The sequence below is a fragment of the Notamacropus eugenii genome, chromosome 2 (genome assembly GCF_028372415.1).
Source record: "Notamacropus eugenii isolate mMacEug1 chromosome 2, mMacEug1.pri_v2, whole genome shotgun sequence".
Lineage (NCBI taxonomy): Eukaryota > Metazoa > Chordata > Mammalia > Diprotodontia > Macropodidae > Notamacropus > Notamacropus eugenii.
Genome location: NC_092873.1, coordinates 186,557,872 through 186,579,198, shown reverse-complemented (window position 1 = coordinate 186,579,198; position 21,327 = coordinate 186,557,872). Strand labels below are relative to the sequence as shown.

The 21,327-nt window shown below is 40.8% G+C and overlaps 1 protein-coding gene across 1 annotated transcript in view; it reads left to right on the top strand.

Moving 5' to 3' along the window:
- The first annotated feature begins 315 nt into the window (after positions 1 to 315).
- Positions 316 to 21,327, top strand: part of BEND3 (BEN domain containing 3) — a 73,022-nt gene continuing 52,010 nt past the window's right edge. The window contains exon 1 of the mRNA XM_072642974.1: positions 316 to 405. The gene's annotated coding sequence lies outside the window, so the exon portion shown is untranslated. The remainder of the gene's footprint in view (positions 406 to 21,327) is intronic.

Sequence of the window (21,327 nt, the reverse complement as noted above, 5' to 3'; positions counted from 1 at the left end):
CCGCGGGCGCGCTTCCCCCCGGGGCTGTTCACGCCCGAGCGCAGTCGCTCGTCCCGCGTGTGCCCCGCTGCGCCCAGGGAGGGGGAGGAGCGGGGTGGGGGGGAGCGAGGCGGGGGAGGCGGAGGGGAGTTGGTGGTTCCACTGCAGCGGGGGCTCCCTGTGTCCTTGTGCGGAAATGACACACGGAGTCCCGTCACGTCACGCGAGAGCGCAGCGCACGGACACACACAAAGAGAGGGGAAAAAACACGGCGCCCGCCACCCCTAGCAACTCCCCGGGCCGCCCCAGTCGGGCCTTCCCCCCCACTTCTCCTGTGGACCCCTCCACTCCCCGGCCCCGTTCCCCAACACGCGCAGCCCAAACTCGGCTGGCTCCCGCTCTTGCAAAGTACAGAACTCGTCCCAGGTAAGTGTGTGAGAGAAATAAAAACGGCTGCAACGGCTGCAGGCGTCTGGGAGAAGGGGCTGCCACATCCATGCGGGGTGGGGGCGGGAGCAGGGGAGGGGGGGTGCCCCGAGTGCGTTCGCCGGCTGCACACGGGGGAAGCTCCCGCCTCTCCCCGCCCGGAGTGGCGGGAGCGGCGCTGCACCCGGGCAGAGGGGACGCCGCGCGGGCCGTTTCGCCCCATTGTGCGGCGTCTCCCTTTGTGCCTATTCGGAACTCGGCTACATGGCGTACTGAGGAGCACGCGCCGGGGGAGAGGGGGTGGGGAGGGGGAGGCCGAAAGCGCGGAACGCGAGCGCGAGGAGGCTCCTCCATCGGGCCCGGGGAAGGGGAAGGCGGGGGGGAGGGGGGAGCGCGAAGTGGAACGGTCCGGTCGTCCGCTCGCCGGCCGGCCCCACTCCGCGCCGTCCTCCCGCCCACCCCCGCCGCTCCCCCAACTATGGAGCGGCCGAGCTCGGGCAGCCGCGGCGACGGGGGCTGTGGCCGCCAAACCCGCGGAAGAATCGTAGAGTCCGGGGATGGGCCGGAGCGGGCCGACCTCTGTGTGCGTGTGTGTTGGGGAGTGTCGTGTGTGTGAGTGTACGTGAGTGCGGGTGAAGGGGCGGAGTCTGGGGGGGGGGGAGAGTTTTGAGCTGAGCGGCTGGGAGCCTGGAGAAGCCGCCGGCAGACAGACGCTCGGAGGAGCCGAACGAGTCCAGCCGAGCGAGCCCGGGGCCGGCGACCGAGCCCGCCCCGCCGCCAGGGGGCGCTGCCCTCCGTGCTCCCCGGCTCTCCCCCCTCTTCCCCGCCTTCCCGCCCTTGGTGGTCGCGCCTTTCCAGACTGACGATGCTGCCCATCCCAGTCCAGGGGGAACCAGGGGAGGGGGGTGACCCCTGTGCCCTCTTCTCGAGTACCCCCCGCTCGCTGCCCCCTTACTTTATCAGAGAGCGTAAAGAACGTAAAGCGCGTTGTAAGCCTCCCAAAGCAGCGAGCTTCAAGTTGCCCCGACCTCCTCCCGGGTCCCGCACGCATCCCGCAGCAGGGAAAGGAAAGCCGGGCAGTGCCCAGCTGCGCGTGCGGACCTGTGCTTCTGAGCGTACGTATAGATCAGGACTTAAAGAAAAGGGGCTGGCTTATGTGCCAGGGCGGCGGGGGCCCCGAGGAGCAGCGGGAGCCTGGGGGGCCGGCCGGGACGTGCGGGCCGGGCTCTGCTTGTCGTCAGGGCCCTCCTCTGCCTTCCCCAACCAAGGCTGGAGCCGGAGCAGGGAGGAGTCTTTGCCCCCTCCTGGCCCCCTTTAAACGCCTGCCTCTGGGTGGTAGGCGAGGGAGTTCCTAGAGGTGATTGAGAGGAAACTGGAAGCGTGCTTGGAAAACCCGAAGTCGGCAAGCAGCTCCGTCCCATCGATACCAGTAAAGAGTCGATTTGGTGTAATTAAAAAAATGCGGCTCCTGGCTTTGAGGTGGAGCGCGCCGCAGACTGGCATCCGGGAGTCTGGTTTTCTCTCTTAGCAGCCCTGGAGGACAGTTGGAACCCTCAGGAAGTTCAGTGATCTTTTCAGGACTCGTCCTCAGTCCGCAGACAGGTGTCCAGGGCTGTCCTCCTGCTTGAAGCGGCATAACTAACAATGGCACTGGGGAAGGGGGTTAAAGCAAGGTGATTGGTTTAAGATGGGAGAAGGCCTTATGGATCATCTCATTCATCCCCACCATTTTACCTGAGGGCAGTTTCGTAGTTGAACCCAGGCTCCCTGGGCCTCTCCAGATCCAGCCTGTTGGCTGGATACCACACTGCCCAAGGCGAGGGCAGCAGAGGCAGGTGTGTCGTACAGGGCACATCTTCCCATGATCCTAATTTCAAGATAACAAAGTGTACTTCCTAAAAAAAAAAAAATTTAATCGATATTTTCTGTTTCTTCCCTTACTGTAGGTACCTTATGTGCCTTTTCCCTTCTTAAGAGCCGTCCCATATGACAAATAATATCTTTTATTTGAAAGAACAAAAGTTACCACTGATGGATGCATTAAGAAAGTCCAAAAATATGTGTAATACCTATGGAGCTCCTACCTCCACAATTTGGGAGTGTCTTCTCGTATTTCTTCATTGAGTCCCAGGAAGTGTCATTTTTAACAAGACTTTGCAAAAGGAATATCCTTTGGAAGACCATGAGTTCTTATGTAGGGAGAAATAGCACTGTAATGATTAACTCCCAGATTGGACTGTGTATTGGTAATCTAGTATGTGAAGGATAAGAATGGAAGTCATTTCCATTATACTCTCTTGTTCACCTCTCTGCCCTTGAGTCACTTCACCTCTGCAGATCTCATTTTCCTCATCAATAAAATGAGAAGTTTGGATAGGTGAGAATTAAGCCTGTCTGCTGCTGTGGATCCTGTGAATCTGGTGCTGCATCTGTAGTTCTTCTCATTTTCAAGTTAGTGCCTTGATGTCCCCCATGAGCATAATCTGCTCTTACTTTGCCTGTCTCTTTCCTCTCCAGATCTGACAGTGCTGCTTTTCCCTCTGATACTACTACAGCATCTTTTACAACTTCATTATTTCAATCCATAGCTTTTGTGGTCTGGAATTGGCTGCTACATTGGGACCAGTGCATGCCAAGCTAAAATAAAAGACTTTCATGTTTATGTCAACTTTGAGTGCATTTAACCTCAGTGATGGTATTTCATGAAAGTGGTGACTTGGGGGTTGATGTTGTTATTGGGAGGTCCTGATTATTTATTTAATTACAAAATAAGTGTATTTGAGCCAGAGTTTTACAACACCTTACTTTTATCCCTGCTTATTTAAAAACCAAAATATTTAATTTGCTGTTAGTGACCAGAGGTGACTATAGAACTCTCAGAATGTAAAGTGTACACTGCCTCACCTACTACTGGAAAATAAACATAAACATTGTGTTTTCTGTGTGTCCCTAGTACTGTTGCAAAATAATAAAGGGTCTTTAAACGCAGAATATGGATACTTTCAGTCAAGTACTTCCCTGCTCCCTCTCTTGAGCCTCACTGTCAGGTGAGAAGACCATGGAAGATTTGCTAATTTGGTTAGAACATCTGTGCTGTTGAGGCACATTGGGTCATGGTTTCAGTCCTGGTGTGAACCAGTTAGCTTTGCTTTATTACGTACTCACAGATTGCATGATTTACCTACTCTGATTTAGAGCTATAAGGAATCTTAGAAGTTTTCTCATCCATCCCTTTCTTTCTGTACGTGAAATAACTTTCCCAAAGTTAAGTTATGACAGAGCTGGAATTTGAATCCCAGTTTTGGGACTCTGGGACAGCTGGGTGATGCGGTGGATAGAGTGGCTGGCCTGAACTCAGGAAGATTCATCTTCCTGGGTTCAAATCTGACCTCAGAAACTAGTCATGTGACCCTGGGCAAGTCACTTCACTCTGTTTGCCTCAGTTTCCTCACCTGCAAAATGAGTTGGAGAAGGAAATGGCAAACTCCTTCAGGATCTTTGCCAAGAAAACCCCAAATGAGGTCACAAAGAGTCAGACATGACTGAAAAATGCTTCAACAACAATCTGGAACTCAAAAACAGTACTCTTTCCACTGCACCAGGCTCTCAAACTATATCCCCAACCTGGTAACTTGCAACTTTTAATATTTGTTATGTTGAATTGAACTTTGTGCTAACATCGCTTTGTGAGAGGGCAGAGAGAGAATGGATCCATGGGAACAATTTCGTCTCCATTGGAGAACATATCCAAGTGTATGTACTGTTGACTGTGCGTTGGTTGTGATGAAAGGACCAACAAAGGGCCGAAAAATGGGCTTTCCAGTTACTGGACCTGAGTTTGAATCCTTATTTTTTTATTTGGCAAATCATTTAATATCCTGAGGCCTCAGTTTCCTCATCTGTAAAATGAAGATATTGAATTGAATGGCCTTTGAGGTCCCATTTTGCTTCTAAATGTAAGTTTTTCTATTCCCACTGTTAAAGTGAGGTGTCTTCCCTCTCTCCTTGAGCCATCAGTCTTTTTTAAAATAATGAATTTCTTGGATTGCCATTATTTTTTTGCCATTATTTAAATTATGAGCATTTTTTTTTTGTTTCTTTCTCTCTGGTGTCTAAGACTAGAGAGTTAAGAACAAAGTCAAGAGAATTTGAGGCCTAAGCGGAGGAAGACCAACTTGTCAATGTAGCAAACACACAACCACAGTGACTAAATGACAAGATACTAAATTACAGGTAGTCAGGATTGAAGAGCTGAAAATAAACACAAATCTAGTTCTGCATTGAGCACGGGACGATGAGTTTGCCATTTGACAGCTCATAAGGACAGGCGATGACAGTTACAGCTTTAGAAAAACTTGTGGGAAAAATTGCCCTGGTTGAGAGAGGACCGGTATTTTTCAAACTGCATTAGCAGATGTAACTAAAAATAAAAACAAATTGAGAACATGCCCTGTAAGTCCCATGGGCAGAATGCCACTGTGAGACAGGCTTCAGCACAGCCTTGAGGCTCCCAATCTTCCATATAAAAGCAGATGAGACACCAGATTACACAAGTGTAAAAAAATATGGGAACATTCTTTTTTTGGCCATAGAGATAGCATTTTATTTGGTTTCATCACCTGAATGCTTTTTTTTTTTTTTAAGAAAAGTTTGATAAGGTTTTAAAGTTTGAGTATATGTGTATAACTGCTCCCTCCCCCCAGTGTTTCAGTTTCTTTAGGATATGATGCTCTTCTCAAGCAGTTAATTTGAAAGTCCTCCCCTCCCAGCTTAAAATATGTTTCCACCTTTATCTCATATTCTGTGACCTTAAATATAGTAATGCCCCTTGGAAGTTTAGCAAAGAAGCCAGTTTTCTTCTAGAGATTTATTCTGGAGATTTATTTAACTTAGGTTATTATTTTTTCATTTTCTTTGTATACTTTCTACTTCACTACAGTAAGGGATCTCTATAGGAAATATGTGTGTGTGTGTGTGTGTGTGTGTGTGTGTGTATATACACATATATATGAAATTTGAGCCCCCTTTCAGCAATTGATCAATAAGCATTTGTTATTTATTTAACATGGATTTATTAGGCAATTATGTATCAGTCATTGTTCTGAGTACCTCAGATACAAAGAATGAAACAGTCTCTGCCTTGAAGGAGCTTGCACAGTGGAGGAGATGTAAATAATTAGATACATACTGAGTATATGGAAGGCATTTAGAGAGGGGAAGTCTCTGGTATCCAGGGGACTAAGAAAGTCCTGCTGAAGGTGAGCACAGTCTTGAAGGAGACTAGGGATTCTGAGACATTAAGATGAGGAAACAAGGCACTCCAGGCATCAGGACAAAGCCTGTGCAAAGAAACAGAGATGGGAAATGTAGTAGGCCAATATGGAAAGATGATTGGGAAAAGGAGTATTATGTAAGACAACTAAAAGGAAGAGGGAGCCAAGTTTTGAATATCTATAAATGCCAAAGAGAGAACTTTATATTTGATTCTGGAGATAAGTTGGAGCTATTAGCATTTATTGAGTAGGGAGATTCAGTTGGGCATCCGAGTGGCAGATGGATTGGAGTGGAGAGAGACTTGAGACAAGAACACCATATTAGAAGACCATTTCTGTAATCAAGGTGAGAGATTGGTACCTACACTAAGATGGTAACTATAGGAATAGAGAAGAGTTGGATGTGAGAGATATTACCTGGCAGAAGTGGCAAGATTTGACAACTGATCGGATACATGAAGTGAATGAAAGTGAGGAGTTGAGTGAGTTTGATCCTTGGTGACTGGGAAGAGGGTAGTGCCCATGACAGTAATGGGAAAAGTGGGGTAGAAGAGGGGGGAGGATATTGAGAGGAAAGCTAATGAGTTCTATTTTGGACATGTTGAATTTGAAATGCCTATGGGACATCAGCCAGATTGTGAAGCAGTTTATTTAAATGCCAAACGTAAGTGTTTGTATTTGATTCTAGAAGCTAAAGGTAACTACTGGAGCTTATCAAATAAAGAGTGAACCTGGTCAGGACTATACTTTATAAAAATCACTTCTGCAGTTGTGTATTTAAGATGGATTGGAAAAAGGAGATATTTGAGGCAAAGAGACCTGTTAGAAAGATGATAGATGTGTAGAATCTGAAAGATTTGACAACTAATCAGATATAGGGAGGAGGCAAGAAGGGTAGGAAGAGTGAGGTATCAAGGGTGACTCTAAAGGTTGGGTACCTGTGGGATTGGAAGGATGATGGTGCTTTTGACCAGAGACAGTAAATTCAGAAGAGAGATAGCTTGGTGGGGGAAGGTACAAGGAATTCTGTTTTGGAAATGTTGGATTTGAGATGTCTTCAGGACATCTAGTTTGAAATGTCTAATAGGTAGCTGGCAATGCTGGACTGCAGTTGGGAGAGAGGCAAGACCTGGGTACATCGATTTGGGACTCACTTGCATAGAGGTAATAGTTACTCATAGGAATTTATGGGATTATCAAGAGAGTGTAGAGAAGAAAGGTGGCCCAGTATAAAGCTTTAGGGTGTACCTCCAGTTAAGGGAAGGATGTGATCTGGTAAGGGAGGCTAAAGATTAGTCAGATAAGTAGGAGGAGTGACGAGAGTGGTATCATGCAAACCCAACAGAAGAGAGACTGTCTGCACTGTGAAAGGCTGCTGGAGAGGTCAGGAAGGATGAAGACACAGAAAAGGCCATTAGATTTGGCAGTGTCTTTAGGTACTCTCTCACCCAGGCCTTGGAAACCTGAATGAGGCAAAGACAATAGGACATTTCTCTATCCTTTTTGCCTTTACTTTCTTAGGCTCACAATTTCTTACTTCTTCTCAGGAAAAGCTCCATTTTGATGGGAAAGGTATATGGTGTCAGAGTACATTTATAGTTCAATGATATGGCAGGAAAGTGCCTTTCATGAAAACAAGATATTTTTGAGCCTGGTGCAATATTCCCCTGAGTTTCTATAATTATTTCAAAGGAGGACAACAGCATTTATTTTAATTAACTTAAATTTTAAAAGTAATTAACTTCCCTATAGCTCTTTTAAGAGGAGAGGTATCATGACATAAATCAATAGGTTATGGCAGTTCTTAAAAAAAAAAAGGATAGATATTTCTGATTTCATTGCTGTCTAGTTTCTTTTCTAAGTCTTATTTATTATTATTTTGTTGTTCAGTCATTTCTGACTCTTCATGACCCCATTTGGGGTTTTCTTGGCAAAAATACTGGAGTGATTTGCCATTTTCTTCTCCAGGTTCTTTTACAAATGAGGAGCTAAGACAGACAGAGCTAAGTAACTTGCTAGTAAGTAAATGTCTGAGGCCAAATTTGAACTCAGGAAGATGCATCTTCTGGACTTCAGGCCTGGCACTCTCTTCACTGTGCCACATAGCTGCCCATTATTATTAGTGACACCTTAGAAGTAATAAAAGAAAATTTAGCATATGTTGCCTTTGTTCTTAAGTGAGAAGCTTCCTCATGCCACTCACCACAAGTCTCCTTCCAAAAGCACATTATAAATAATGGATCATATTCTCATGGAAAATTTCTGAGAGTACAGAAACACTATTGGGGAAAGGAGTCATACAAGAGACACTAAGAAACAAGCATTTATTAAATGAATATGCAGGCATTGGGCTAAATCATGTCACTTAACACCACACAACAACCCTGTGAAGTAGGTGCCATTATTCCCATTCTGCTGAAGAGAAAACTTGGGCAGACGGAAGTTAAATGACTTGTCCAGGATCACACAACGCTGCTAGTATCTGAGGCTAGATTAGAACTCAGGTGTTCTTAACTCCGAGCCCAGAGCTCTAAGCAGTATCACCTACTTCCCTCATTTGCAAATGAGTTTTTCAAAGACAGTACTAAGTTTTCCATATGTTTTGTGGAAAGCCAGTCCTGTGTTGAGACCTTACGACAAACCTCACAAACCTCAGGGAACATATCTGCTTTAACAAGTACAAAGGCTGAGATTTGAACTTTGGAAGCCCAAGTACTCCTATGTCTGGACCAGATTTTTACACTCTGGCTCAGGGACTACTCTATAAAACCTTTGCCTGATCATGCAGGGATTTTAAGAGGCTCAAGAGACTGTGTACAGTTACGTGTATATACATTCAGATAAGGATTCAGATAAGGATTTTTAAAACAAGAGCTTAAGAGAGAAAGAGAGGGGGGAGAAAGAGAGAGAGAGACAGCCACCTTTTCTCCTTTCACTGCAGGACATGGAGTGCTAGGAATAGTTTAGATTGGAAAACCTAAGACTCTTAGGTATCACCCATGTATGAACTTGGGGGTTCCTGAAGATGAATCAAAAAATGCTTTCTAGGTAAACAGCAAACATTCTTGGAATCATACTTCTCTGGTTGGACTCATGCTGATTCCATTCAATGGAATCAGAAGCCATCCGATGGCTTTGAACTGAGCGGGGAAAACATTTCCTTTTCAGAGGTGGCACCAGAATTGGCACATTCTTGGGTGAGTCCAAAATCATTCAGTTTTAGCTAACAACCTTACCATCCCCTTTACTTGCTGTGTGACCTTGGTCAAGTCACTTAATCTGCATGGACCTTAAGTGTCCCCATCTGTAAAAATTTCTCTGACTTTTCCAAGTCTCAGGTTGCAGTGATCAAGATATGAAGATATCTTTTTTTAATTAAAAATATTTTTGTGTGTGGATCTATGATTTTATTCCTTTGAGGATTTCTCACTGAGGAAACCTCTTCCTACTATGAATGAATGAAGGGAGTGAATTAAGCCTGGGAAAGCATTTATTAAGAGCTTAGTATGTGCCAAGCACTATGAAAAGCTCTGGGGATACACATCCAAAAGCAAAGAATGTCCCTGCCCTTAGGGAATTAATCACTGCAGTGTACAAATCCAGAAATTTGGAAGGGAGGGAAGGAAGAGGGTAGGAGGGGGCACTGAGAGATTAGGGTCACACAGCTAATATGTGTCAGACACAGACCTGGAACCCAGGTCTTTCTGTTTTTTTTAAGTGTCAGAAAAGGGAAGACTTGGAGTTATTATTCCAAAACATCTTCCTAATTGATCTGGGAAAGAAAAATATAGTTTAAAGGTCTTTTCTGTTCTCCCCACCCCCATCAATCAAAATATAGTAAAACAGCTCCTTGGGTGTCCACATCTTGTTGAAATGACTTCAGCCCATTAGCTTTCCCAGCCAACCATAAAAGTCCCGTATAAATGATCTCCAGCACAACTGTTTTGAAAATCCTAGAATTGGGGAGACTTTAGTCTGTTGGTTTTTTTCTGAGATGTCATTTCATCTTAAGAAGAATTTTAAATGCTCATAAATTACATGGGTATATCCTGTGAAGCACCTACAAGGAAATAATGGTGTTTCCTAGCATGATTGCAAAGCACATCTTTATTCCCTTATTCACACATGGCCAAGACTTTTTCTGATCTAAAAATGCTTACAAGCCTTATTCCACTGTCAGTGACCAGCAGTTCAGTAAAAATTACAAAGTGAAAAAATTCTTAACCAACATATTTACACTGGTGATCACATTTGTTTGCTTCTTTTCTAATGTTTGGTACATTGTTATCTGTGGCATGAATATTTTAAATGCTCGAAGTTAGAATGATTTGATTTGACAGAAATAACTATTCTTGTCTCTACTTGTGAGTGTAATTTTGAGCATAACTAACTGTTTCTGCCTTTAGTTTCCCCCAGTGAACTTTTAAATATGTTATAATTTATGATTATGAAGCAGAGTAATTGGAGTTTAACATCATGACATGTCCATTGACTTTGAGTGTTAGAAGTTAAGAAGGCAGAGCTTAGAGACTACAACAATGGTAGCAAGTCCGGGGCCTGGCTGGGGGCCCTGGCTCATCCAATTTGGGGGGGAATATGCTCTACTCTATTCCATCAGCTTGGGTGCCTTTACCAAGTTGACCTTGAAGTTGACCTCTTCCAACACTTGGAAGGCATTATCCTTCTGCTCCCATCTTGGACCGTCTCAAGTCTCTGGGGAGGAGGAGAAAATTAGGTCCACTGCTTATTAGCTCCACCTATAGAGCAGAGAGACCCAGTTCCAAGTCCAAAATCCCCCTTGGTTTTGGATCCCAGCCTTCTCTGGGCTTCCCTTTCAAGAGGACTGGCTGTGGGAGCACATTTTGTCCTGTTGTTTTTAAAAAAATTCCTGTCTGTGGAAGAAATCAATCCTAGACACCGTCTAATTGACTCATCCTTTAAGGGCAGAGTGTGTTCAGGTCACTATTTCCTGAGGAGAGCCTTCTGACAAGTATATTCTTGCTTTTGACTCTAGTTGAGAAACTCTTAAATGTCTAGAAACCTCAGGAATAACGTAGTGTTCTTGCCGAGGCTGACTTTTTACATATATCTCTTCTTCATACCCTGTCCTAAGGTCCTAAGAAGAGGCTTTAGTTTTGGTGAACATTTTTGTTCTTGAAACATTCTAGACAATCCAGAGCAGGCTGTTCTGGAAGTTGATCTTGGGTCAATCTTACTATCCCTCTGTTGAATTCAAGTAAAGCTAGTAGTATGTTTATTATAAACCATAAATCCTAATTTAATGGAGATTTTTGATGAGTTTATATTGATATGGTAATAAAAATTCAATGCTTATTAATGTATCAGGCCCTGCAGATACAAAGCTGGAAAAACGGTACATTCTCTGTTCCCAAGGGGCATGCAACCCAATGGAGGGAAATAATACAGGGTCAAAATTAATAAAAACATAAAAATAAAAAAAAGGAAAGGACTAAACAAAGTTTGCTAACTTTTTTGTGTCTTGGACCTCTCTAGCATTTTGGTTAACTCTTCTTGGAATAATTTTTTTTAATTGAATTATTTTATTTGTTTTCAGTGTTCAACAATCACATCCATATATCTTAGATTTTTTCCACTCTTTCCCCTCATTTCCCCTTTCCTTCCTACTCCCTCCCTGAGATGACATACAATCTTATATAGGTTCTACATGTACATTCCTATTAAATGCATGTTGCATAGAAGAATTTGAATGGGAGAAACCATAAAACAAAACATAATACAAAAGAAAATGGTCTGTTCCTATCCAATTCCATAGTTCTTTCTCTAGATGTGAAAGGCGTTTTGCTTCAAGAGTCCATTGGAAATTTTTTAAGTCCATGAGTTTCAATGAAGTATTTAGTCTACCAGAAAAATTCCTTGCACACTGTGGTTGTTGCTGTGTACAAAGTTCTCCTGGTTCTGCTCCTTTCACTCAGCATCAGTTCATATAAGTCTTTTGGAATAATCTTTTTAAGGGCATAAAATATATAGGATACAAAAGAAACCAATTATATCGAAGTACAACTATGAATTTTTATAAACTAATACAGAGACCCCCAGGTCAAGAACCTCTAGTTCCATAAGAAATTTGATGAAGTAGAAGTTACTTTCAGCTGGGGAGGGATTAGGAAAAAGTGCATAGAGGAAGCAGTTGTTGAGCTGGGAAGCAGTTGTTGAGCTGGGCCTTGAAGAGGAAAGTGCAAGCATTTATTAAGCACCTAATAACGTGCATGGTACTAAGCACTTTACAATATTGTCTTGTTTGATCCTCAAAACAACCCTGGGAGGTAGATGGCATTGTTATTTCCATTTTACAGATGAGGAAACTGGTACAGACAGAGGGTTAAGTACCTTGCCCAGATTCATACAACTTATAAGTATCTAAGGCTAGATTTGAATTCGGGTCTTCCCCATTTTGTTCACTGTGCCATCTAGCTTCCTCTAAGAGGATTTCAGAAAGAAGTGTGCACATGGGGGAGATGAGCTCTGGGTAAGGAAGAGGGCCTTGGCAAATGAAAGAGAGTGAGATGAGAGTAGAAGAAAGCTAATAGTTTTCTTTGTGTGGAAGTAGAATTTATGAAAACATGTATGGAAAAAAAACTAGACTCAAAGATGGAAGCCAGTAAAGGACCTTACAATGTGAGGTTTGACTGGTGTGTGGTCTCCTAACTCTGAATCAACAAGTCTTGCTTAAGCTCCTGCCATGGGGCAAGCATCATGCTGAATACTGGGGATTCAAGCACAAAAAATGAAAATATCCTTCCTTGTTAGGAGCTTACATTCTAACATGGAAACAAATCCATACATTGATATTTCTTGTTTAGTCGTTTTCAGTTGTGTCTGACTCTCCTGTGGTACCATTTGAGGTTTGGCAAAGATACTGGAGCAGTTTGCCATTTCCTTCTCCAGTTCATTTTATAGATGAGCAAACTGAGACAAATGGGGCTAAGTGACTTGCCCAGTGTTACATAGCTAAGTGTCTGAAGCTAGACTTGAACTGGGTTTTTCCTGCCTGCAGGCCCAGCACTTTATCCACTGAGCCACCTCCCTGCCCCAAAACTACACAGTGTTTAAAGTATCTGGGGGTCAGTCTGCAATAGCACACAGAATGCTCGTGTAGATTCAATTACCAAGTTTTCCTTAAAAAATTAAAGAACAAATAACTGGAGTAATATTTAGCATTCGTTGCTGGACCATGCCTATGTAATAAAAATGGCAATGCTAGCAAAGTTAGTTTATGCTTTAATGCTATACCAGTTAAGTTATCAGGAGGATTTTTATACAACTCTTTAAGTAAATTCACTTGGAAAAATAAAATATCTAGAGTGTGAAGGGAAATGATGAAAATAGGCAGGACAAAAGGGGAATAGCACTTTCAGACTTCAGACTATACGATAAAGCAGCAATCATCAAAACCATCTAACGTTGGTTTAAAAAAATAGGACCATCAGTGTAAAAGGTTGGACAGGGGATAATAAGAAACAATGGAAGCCAATAATCCAGTATTTAATAAACCAGAAAACAAACTACTTAGAAAAGAAACCCCTGTCTGATAAAAATCGCTTGGAAAACTAGAAAGCAATAGGACAAAAATTTGGCTTACTCTATATTCCACGATGCATTCAAAGTGGATACGTGACCTTAATATTAATGATCATACTAGAGAAAAACTAAAAAAAGAACGAATCACATACTTTTCAGCCAAGGGTAGGAAGTGTATTCTTAACCAAATAAAGAGATACGGACACTTATAGAAAATAAAATAGATTGCTTTGATTACATGAAATTCAAAACCTTAACAGATACACACACACACACACACACACACACATCCAAAAACCACAACTGTGAGTAGATTAGTGATCAAAGCATGTGAAGTCCTTTTTAAAAATATTTTTTTCTCAATTACATGTAAAATTTTAACATTCCTTTTTTTTTATTATAATTTGAGTTTCAAATTCCCTCGTTCCCTCTCCTTGAGAAGGCAAGCACTTTGATGTTGATTATACCTGAGCAGTCGTGAAAACATAGTTCCATATTAGCCATGTTGCGCAAGAACACAGACCAAAAAAATGGGGGAAAAACAGGAAAAATAAAGTGAAAAATAGTATGCTTTGATCTGCATTCAGACTTCATCAGTTCTTTCTCTGGAGGTGGATAGCATTTTTCATCATAAGTCTTTCAGAATTGTCTTAGATCATTGTATTGTTGTGAATAACTAAGCCATTCACTGTTGATCACCATTTGCTGTTGCTGTCACCATGTCCTGGCTCTACTCATTTCACTCTGAATCTGTTCATGTAAGTCTTTCCAGGTTTTAGTGAGAGTATCCTGTTTGTCATTTCTTAGTAGCACAATAGTATTCCATTGCAATCACCTACCACAACTTCTCCAGTCATTCCTCAGTTGATGGGCATCCCCCTCAGTTTCCAATTCTTTGCCACCACAGAAAGAGTGTCTGTATTGTTGTACCTATAAGTCCTTTTTTCTTTGATCTCTTTGGGATATAGACCTTTGGGTCAAAGACTATGAACGGTTTTATAGCCTTTTGGGCATAGTTCCAAATTGTTCTCCAGAATGGTTGGATAAGTTCACAATTCCACCGGTAGTGCATTAGTGTCCCAATTTTTCCACATCCCCTTCTACATTTGTCATTTTCCTTGTCTATAATGCTAGCTAATCTGAAAGGTATAAGGTCATACCTTAGTTTTGTTTTAATTTGTATTTCTCTAATCAATTGTGATTTAAAGCATTTTTTCATATTGACTGTAGCTTTAATTTCTTCTGAAAACTGCGTGATGAACAGTTTTTAAAAGAATAATTGATAACTGTTAATAAGTACATAAAATAATGTTCTGGATAACTAATAAAAAAATAAATGCAATTCAAAACAAATGAGGTTTCACCTCATACACTACCTTGGCAAAGATTGTGAGAAGCTGTCAATAAAACAATGTTGGATGTGTTGTGGAAAGATAGGCACATGAATGCATTTTTGTTGGAGCTGTGAATCAGTACAACAGCTTCAAAAAGCAATTTGGAATTATGCAAATAAAGTGACTAAAATATTCATATCCTTTGACTGTAAGATCCCATTATGGAGCTTATACCCAACAGAAGCTGTTCACGAGGAAGTCTTACGTATACCAAAATGTTTATAGCAAAACTTTTTATGGCAGCAAAGAATTAGAAACAAAGTAAATGCCTACCAATCTGGGAATGACCAAATAAATTGTGGTACACAAATATAATGAGCTATTACTCTGCTTTAGCAAATGATAAATATGATTCATATAGAAAATCATAGAAGGAGCTCCACGAACTGAAGTACATGAAGAAAGTAGAGCCAAGAAAGCAATATTCACTATTTCTGAAACAGTGTGAATGGAATGAATAACCATTGACACACAAAATCAAAAGTGACTTTTGCAAAATTACAAAAAATAAACATGGCTGAAAAAAAGAGATATGGAAAGATGCCCCCACCTTTTTAAGGAGTTGAAAAGTATAATACATTTCACATATTTTCAGACTTTTAGTATGTATGCATCAGTAAGGATTGCTTCTTTCTTCATCCTTTTTTTTTGCTTAAAAAATTTTTTTTTTATGTTATGGTCTCTAGGAGGATGGAGAGATACTGGAGGAGATTATGGTGACTTTTTTTAGAATGATATCAATAAAAAAACTTATTTTAAATGTATAAAGATTCTTGAATAACTTACTTTAAGGTATTTCCTAGCTCTAAGTCTTTATGAATCGAGCAAATATTTATTGCATGCCTAGTATGTTCTGTGTTCACTGTCCTAAGTATAAATAAATATAAGATAAGATTTCAGGGGTGGGAGAAACTGATGTGAGTTAGGATTGCCAATAGATAGGTATGTCCCTGGATTTTAGCCTGATGAATGATGGAAGATCATCATCTAATTAATTCTTCAGTTCAAGGTCAGAGAGCTTTGGACATCATCTTACTTCGATGATGATGAGAGTGATTTTGATTCAACCTGTGCAGCAGAGTTTTAATGAGTTGTCCTTTTGGAGATCCCTAAGAGGTTAAGGGACAACCATCTCATTTTGCAGATAAGAAAACAAGTGTCAGGGATAGTATATTATTAACTCAGGTCCTCTGACTCCAGAGCCAGTGCTCTCTTCACTGTACTGTACTGGAAAAACCTTGGAATACACATGGTATAGTGCCTCCATGTATAATTTAAAACACGAGGAAACAAGTTTTCTTAGAAAAGTGTTGATTTGTGTGTTACGGTGGTGTATAAGTTGGCACCTTAGTGACTGGAATAATGGAGTACAAATGTGCCTCACTAAAATGAGAGTTCTAGAGAGGTGTGCTGTTGGCACAGTGTCTGTGTGATTTTGGGCAACTCACTTCACTCCTCTGAACTCCTCTGAAAAATGAGAGCATAGGACTATATATGTAGTTTTTAATTCAGGAGGGGGCAGCATCCGTGAACTTTTTAAAAAGTATTCTGGGGGCAACTAGATGGAGTTGTAGATAGAGAGCATGGGCCCTGGAAGACTTGAGTTTAAATCCAACCTCAGACACTTGAGGTATTAACTGTGTGACCCTGGGCAAGTCATTTAACGCTGATTGCCTTGCCCCCTCCTGCCCCCAATTCTGATAACTATTTCAATGAAATTGGTTTCTTGTCTAACCCTGTATATTTTGTTTTATGCATTTGGAAAACATTATTTTGATGAGGGGGTCCATAGTCTTCACCAGACTGCTTGCCAAGGGGAACCATGGCATTGAAAAGAAAAAGATTAGGAACTCCAGGACCCAGTAATCCCTGAGATCTCTTATAGCCTTAAATCTTTGATCCTATGATTCTTGGTTTTCTTCATTTCTCACTCATTGTGATGCTTCCCCTCCTCTCCATTGCTTCTGTTACCAAAAATGCAGTCAACTTTTTTTCTTTGTTTTTTTTGTTATATATGTTACAAGTAAAATAATCAAAGTTATCAGAGACATGAAAGACTACCTAGAAAATGACAATTTCCTTAGGGACAAGATTCAAATGATCTATTTGGAAGTCTTACAGGATAGCTTAGAAGCAAAGGGTCTTCATGAATACCTTTCTTAAATTTCTTTTGCACCCTATGTTTGCACTAATTCTGGTTTTCTCAGAAAAGATGCTGAAGTTTTTAATTCTTTAAAAGTTCCACCACCATTCCCCGCTTTTTTTTTTTTGTGCCTCCTCAAGGATCATGCTTACCTTTTCCAGACAAATTACATTTAGCTACAAATTTGTTTCCTTTGTGGCAAATCATATCCTAGAATTTCTTTTTAAAAAAAATTCTCATTATTGGCAAGTGTTCCTGGGTGATCTGAACTGGAAAGACTTGCTATAGGAACTGTTTCCTACTTTAAAAATGCTCTTTTTAACTTGGGAGTCCTGGAGCCTGGGAATTAAATTTATGGGTGAATTAAAACTAAGATTTTTTTCTAATGGTATCCTTTGGAGTCTGTCTAGCTGCACTGTTCCCTGTGGGTCCTCCACTTCAGTGCATATTTCTTTTATGTTTTGTTTCATCAGTCATTTTCAGATATTTTCCCGCAGGCCACCCCTCCACCCTACCAGTATTGAGCTCTCCCTTGTACCACAGGAAAACAGCAGAAATAATAACAGTGACCATATCTAAATATATATATATGTAATATTCTGTAGTTTTTCCATGTCTTTGCTGAGAGAAAAGAATTATCTGCTCTCGAAGACCAAAATTAATCATTAAAGCTGTTCAAGTCTAGCTTCTATATTAGTCTTCTTTTCACTTGCATTCTTGTTATTGTGTGTTGTTCTCTAGAATCTGCTGACTCTACGTCACTTCCTATATGTGCTCATATTTCTTAGAATTCCTCATATTCGTTATTTGTAACTGCCTCAAAGTAGCATTCATTAGTCAGTCATTCAGTAAGCATTTATTAACTGCCTCCTGTGTTCTAGATAGTCATCAGCCATTTTCCAGAAAATAATAAATTTTAATTCTTTAATTCTAGTCCTTTGCTACCACAAGAGGGCTTCTATGACTATTTTGGTGTATTTGGGGACTTTATGTTTTTTTGCCTCCTTGGGATGTATGCTTAGTACTGGGATCATAGAGTCAAAAAAGATATGAAAAGTTTAAAAACTTTTCCCATTTAATTTCAAGTTGTTTTACATAATGGTTGGGCCAAATCATGGTATTACCAGCAATATATTTTAAGTGCCTGTTTTCCCACTGCATCTTCAACATTTTAATTTTTTTCATTAACAATTTGCTGAGTATAAACTAAAACTCAAAATTCTACTTTTAAAGAAGAACAAATTACCAGTCTGGAGAACTATTTGGAAATATGCCCAAAGGACTATAAAACTCTGCATACCAATTCTGCATACCTTTTGACCTAGCAATACCTCTACTAAGTCTGTGTCTCAAAGAGATAAAAGGAAAAGGACCTATTTGTACAAAAAATATTTCTTATCAGCTCTTTTCGAGGTGGCAAAGAATTGGAAATTGAGGAGATGCCCATCAACTGAGTAAGGGCTAAACAAGTTCTGGTATATGATTGTGATGGAGTGTTATTATGCTGTAAGAAATGATGAACAAAGTGCTTTCAGAAGAAACCTGGGAAGACTTCTATGAACTGATGCAAAGTGAAATGAACAGAACCTGGAGAACACATCGTATATAGTAACAGCAAGATTGTCCGATGGTCAGCTGTGAAAGACTTAACAATATGGTGATCCAAAACAGTTATGAAGTCCTCATGGTGAAAAACGCTCCACCTCCAAAGAGAGAACCGATGAACTCTGAGTACACGTAGAAGTATCAATTTTCACTTTATTTTTCTTGCAACATGGCTAATATGGAAATGTATTTTACATGGTTTCACATGTATAATTAATAGAATATTGTTTGCTTTCTCAGTGGGTGGGGGAGGGATTCCAGGTCAACTAGGTGGCAGTGTATAGAGTGCTAGGCCTGGAGTTCTCCTAATTTCAAATCTGGCCTCAAACACTTAGTAGCTGTGTGACCCTGGGTAAGTCACTTAACCCTGTTTGCCTCAGTTTCCTCACTTGTAAAATGAGTATAATTCTCCATAACATGAACCATAGGTGAACCATTCCTAACTGATGGTTATCTCATCAACCTGTTCTTTATGAATCTTCTCTTTTTCCCATCCCTTCCTGTCGGTGAGGCCCTGATAGGCTATACTCAAATGAACCTCATCCTGCTGAGTACTAGTAAGATTCACCAGACAGGGCTGGCTTTCACATCTGTGTTGCCAGTTGAAACAAAATAATCTTTTGCAATTGGCTTTTAAGCATATCTCTAATTGACCTTGTGAGTTGTGAGGTTTTTCCCCCTTTCTAATTTGGTTTGTTTGTATTGTACAACAAAACTTTTGTATGCTACTGCTCTCTTTTTTCCCTTTCTCCTTTGCTTAGAAAAATAAGCAAACTAAGCAGAAGTCAAAGAGAAAATTGGAATTTTTAGTTTATTTTTTTTAAACAACTCAGCAAGATTTGAGCTCATAACTTTCTGTACCTTGCCTCAAGCTGCACAGAATCTTTGGTCAAAAAATAATGAGCATTTTCACTAGTTAAATTAACCACCAGAGAGTGATACTTTTTTTTTTTTTATATGATCCACCAATAAGCAGTTCAGCTACTTAGAATCTGTGGACATTTAATTCAAAGCAATGAGCCATCCACATCTCATTTTGGACTTTTTATTTTATCTGATTCTTCCCACGGTATAATCCAAGACAGTTTGGGGAACTTGAGGGATTTGTGTCTCAGACAAGTAGCTGCTTCCCTGGGGGAGAATGGAGTCAAAGTAGAATAATGTTTACTGTACTTGGAGGGAGGAATAGATTTTTGTCATATGGACAGTAGAGAAAGCTTATGGAAATGGAGACGACTTCTCTCAGTGCACCCCCTCCTCCCCCCAGCAAAATCCAGTACCCAGCTATGAAATGAAAATCATGCTAGTGTCCCAATAGCTTTATGTTTTCACAGTTCCCTCTTTAGCCAAACAGCCCATAGTCTTGAAAGGAAAAAGCATTTCTTTGACATGTTAGATATTCAGGTATCCAGTTTTGTATTCACAATGAAATCACATTACGTAAGTAACTAATCTAGGATGGTAGTGATCACCTAGGCAGAAGGTCTTGCCAGGAAATGTGGAGGGGTGATACTCAATTCCCTCTCTTATCTCATCATGACTGTAGTAAATGTGTTGTCTGGGAGTTAAATCAGTGGAATTGTGGATTGTGGATGGTGTATTTTATTCTCGCTAATCGAGCATCCCTGTCAAAGTGTCTCTCAGGTACTATTCGAAATGCTCATCTCGATAAATAAATGGATGTCTCTTTCACACACACACACAGACATACCACTTCTCATGATTTCTCTGTGTGATAACATGTGGACAGAATTCACTTAAAAACAAAGAAAACCAGGTTCTTCTCCACTGCTACATGCAGCTGATAGGAAATAAATTGGGAACATTTGCTGGCTGGTGGTCCGCTTGCCTGCTATAGCACTGGTAGAGCCAAGCCTAGAGATGACACCTGCTTTCCCAGCAAAAGAATTCTAAAGACTGAGAGGTTTTTTGTTTTGTTTTGTTTTTGCTTAGCTGTTAGATTCCTAGATTCTTAACTCCTCATCAACCCAATTTAAATGAATCTTGACTCTGGAGGAATGATAGTGAAACGATATCTCCCTTCTTGTAGGAGAGAGGTGGTGAAGTACACATGTAAATGGAGGCATCCATTGTCAGGCATGGCTAGTGTGTTGGTTTGTTTTGCTTCTGTGTTATAAAGGAAGATTATTTTGGGGGAAAGGGAGATAAGGGTTATTGGGAAGTGACAACAACATTTTTTTAAAAAATCAGTACTTATACCCCAAAGAAATCAAAGAAGGAAAAGACATAAATGTACAAAACTAGAGACGCTCTTGTCATTGTAGCCAAAAATTGGAAGTTAGAGGAGGAAATAGCTAAACTAATTGTGGTATATGAAGGTAATGAGATATCATTATACCATAAGGAATGATGAAATGAACAATTTCAGAGGAAACTGGAAAGACCTTTATGTACTAATGCAGAGAGAAGTGAACAGAACTAGGAGAATGATTTATAATGTGATAATATTAAAGAGATAACCAACTTTGAAAGACCATTAGTTTGTGAGATCTTGGGGAAACTTTTTTTTTTTTGCCTTTTTTATATTCACAGGCTCAGCACAGTACCTGGCACATAGTAGGTACTTAATAAATGCTTGTTGATATCTGGCTGGCTTTAGAACTCTGATTAACACAGTGATGAACCACTTTGCCAAAAGAATCAAGATGAAGCATTAGTACTCATCTCCTAACAGAGAGTTGAGGAACTCAGTGGATTCAGAGCCATACATTTTCAGATGTAGCCTGATGTTTAAAAAACAAAAAACAACAAAAAAAAACAAATTGGAATTTTCAAGAACTTGTGAACTGGACTCTTGGAAAATGATTGAACTTTGCCTCCTGATTCAGAAAGAAATAACTTTTTTGTTAGCTGTCTGGAAAGAAATGGGCACTGGGCTCTGGGAAACTTCAACATCTGACAGGGCAGTTAGGTGGTGCAGTGGATA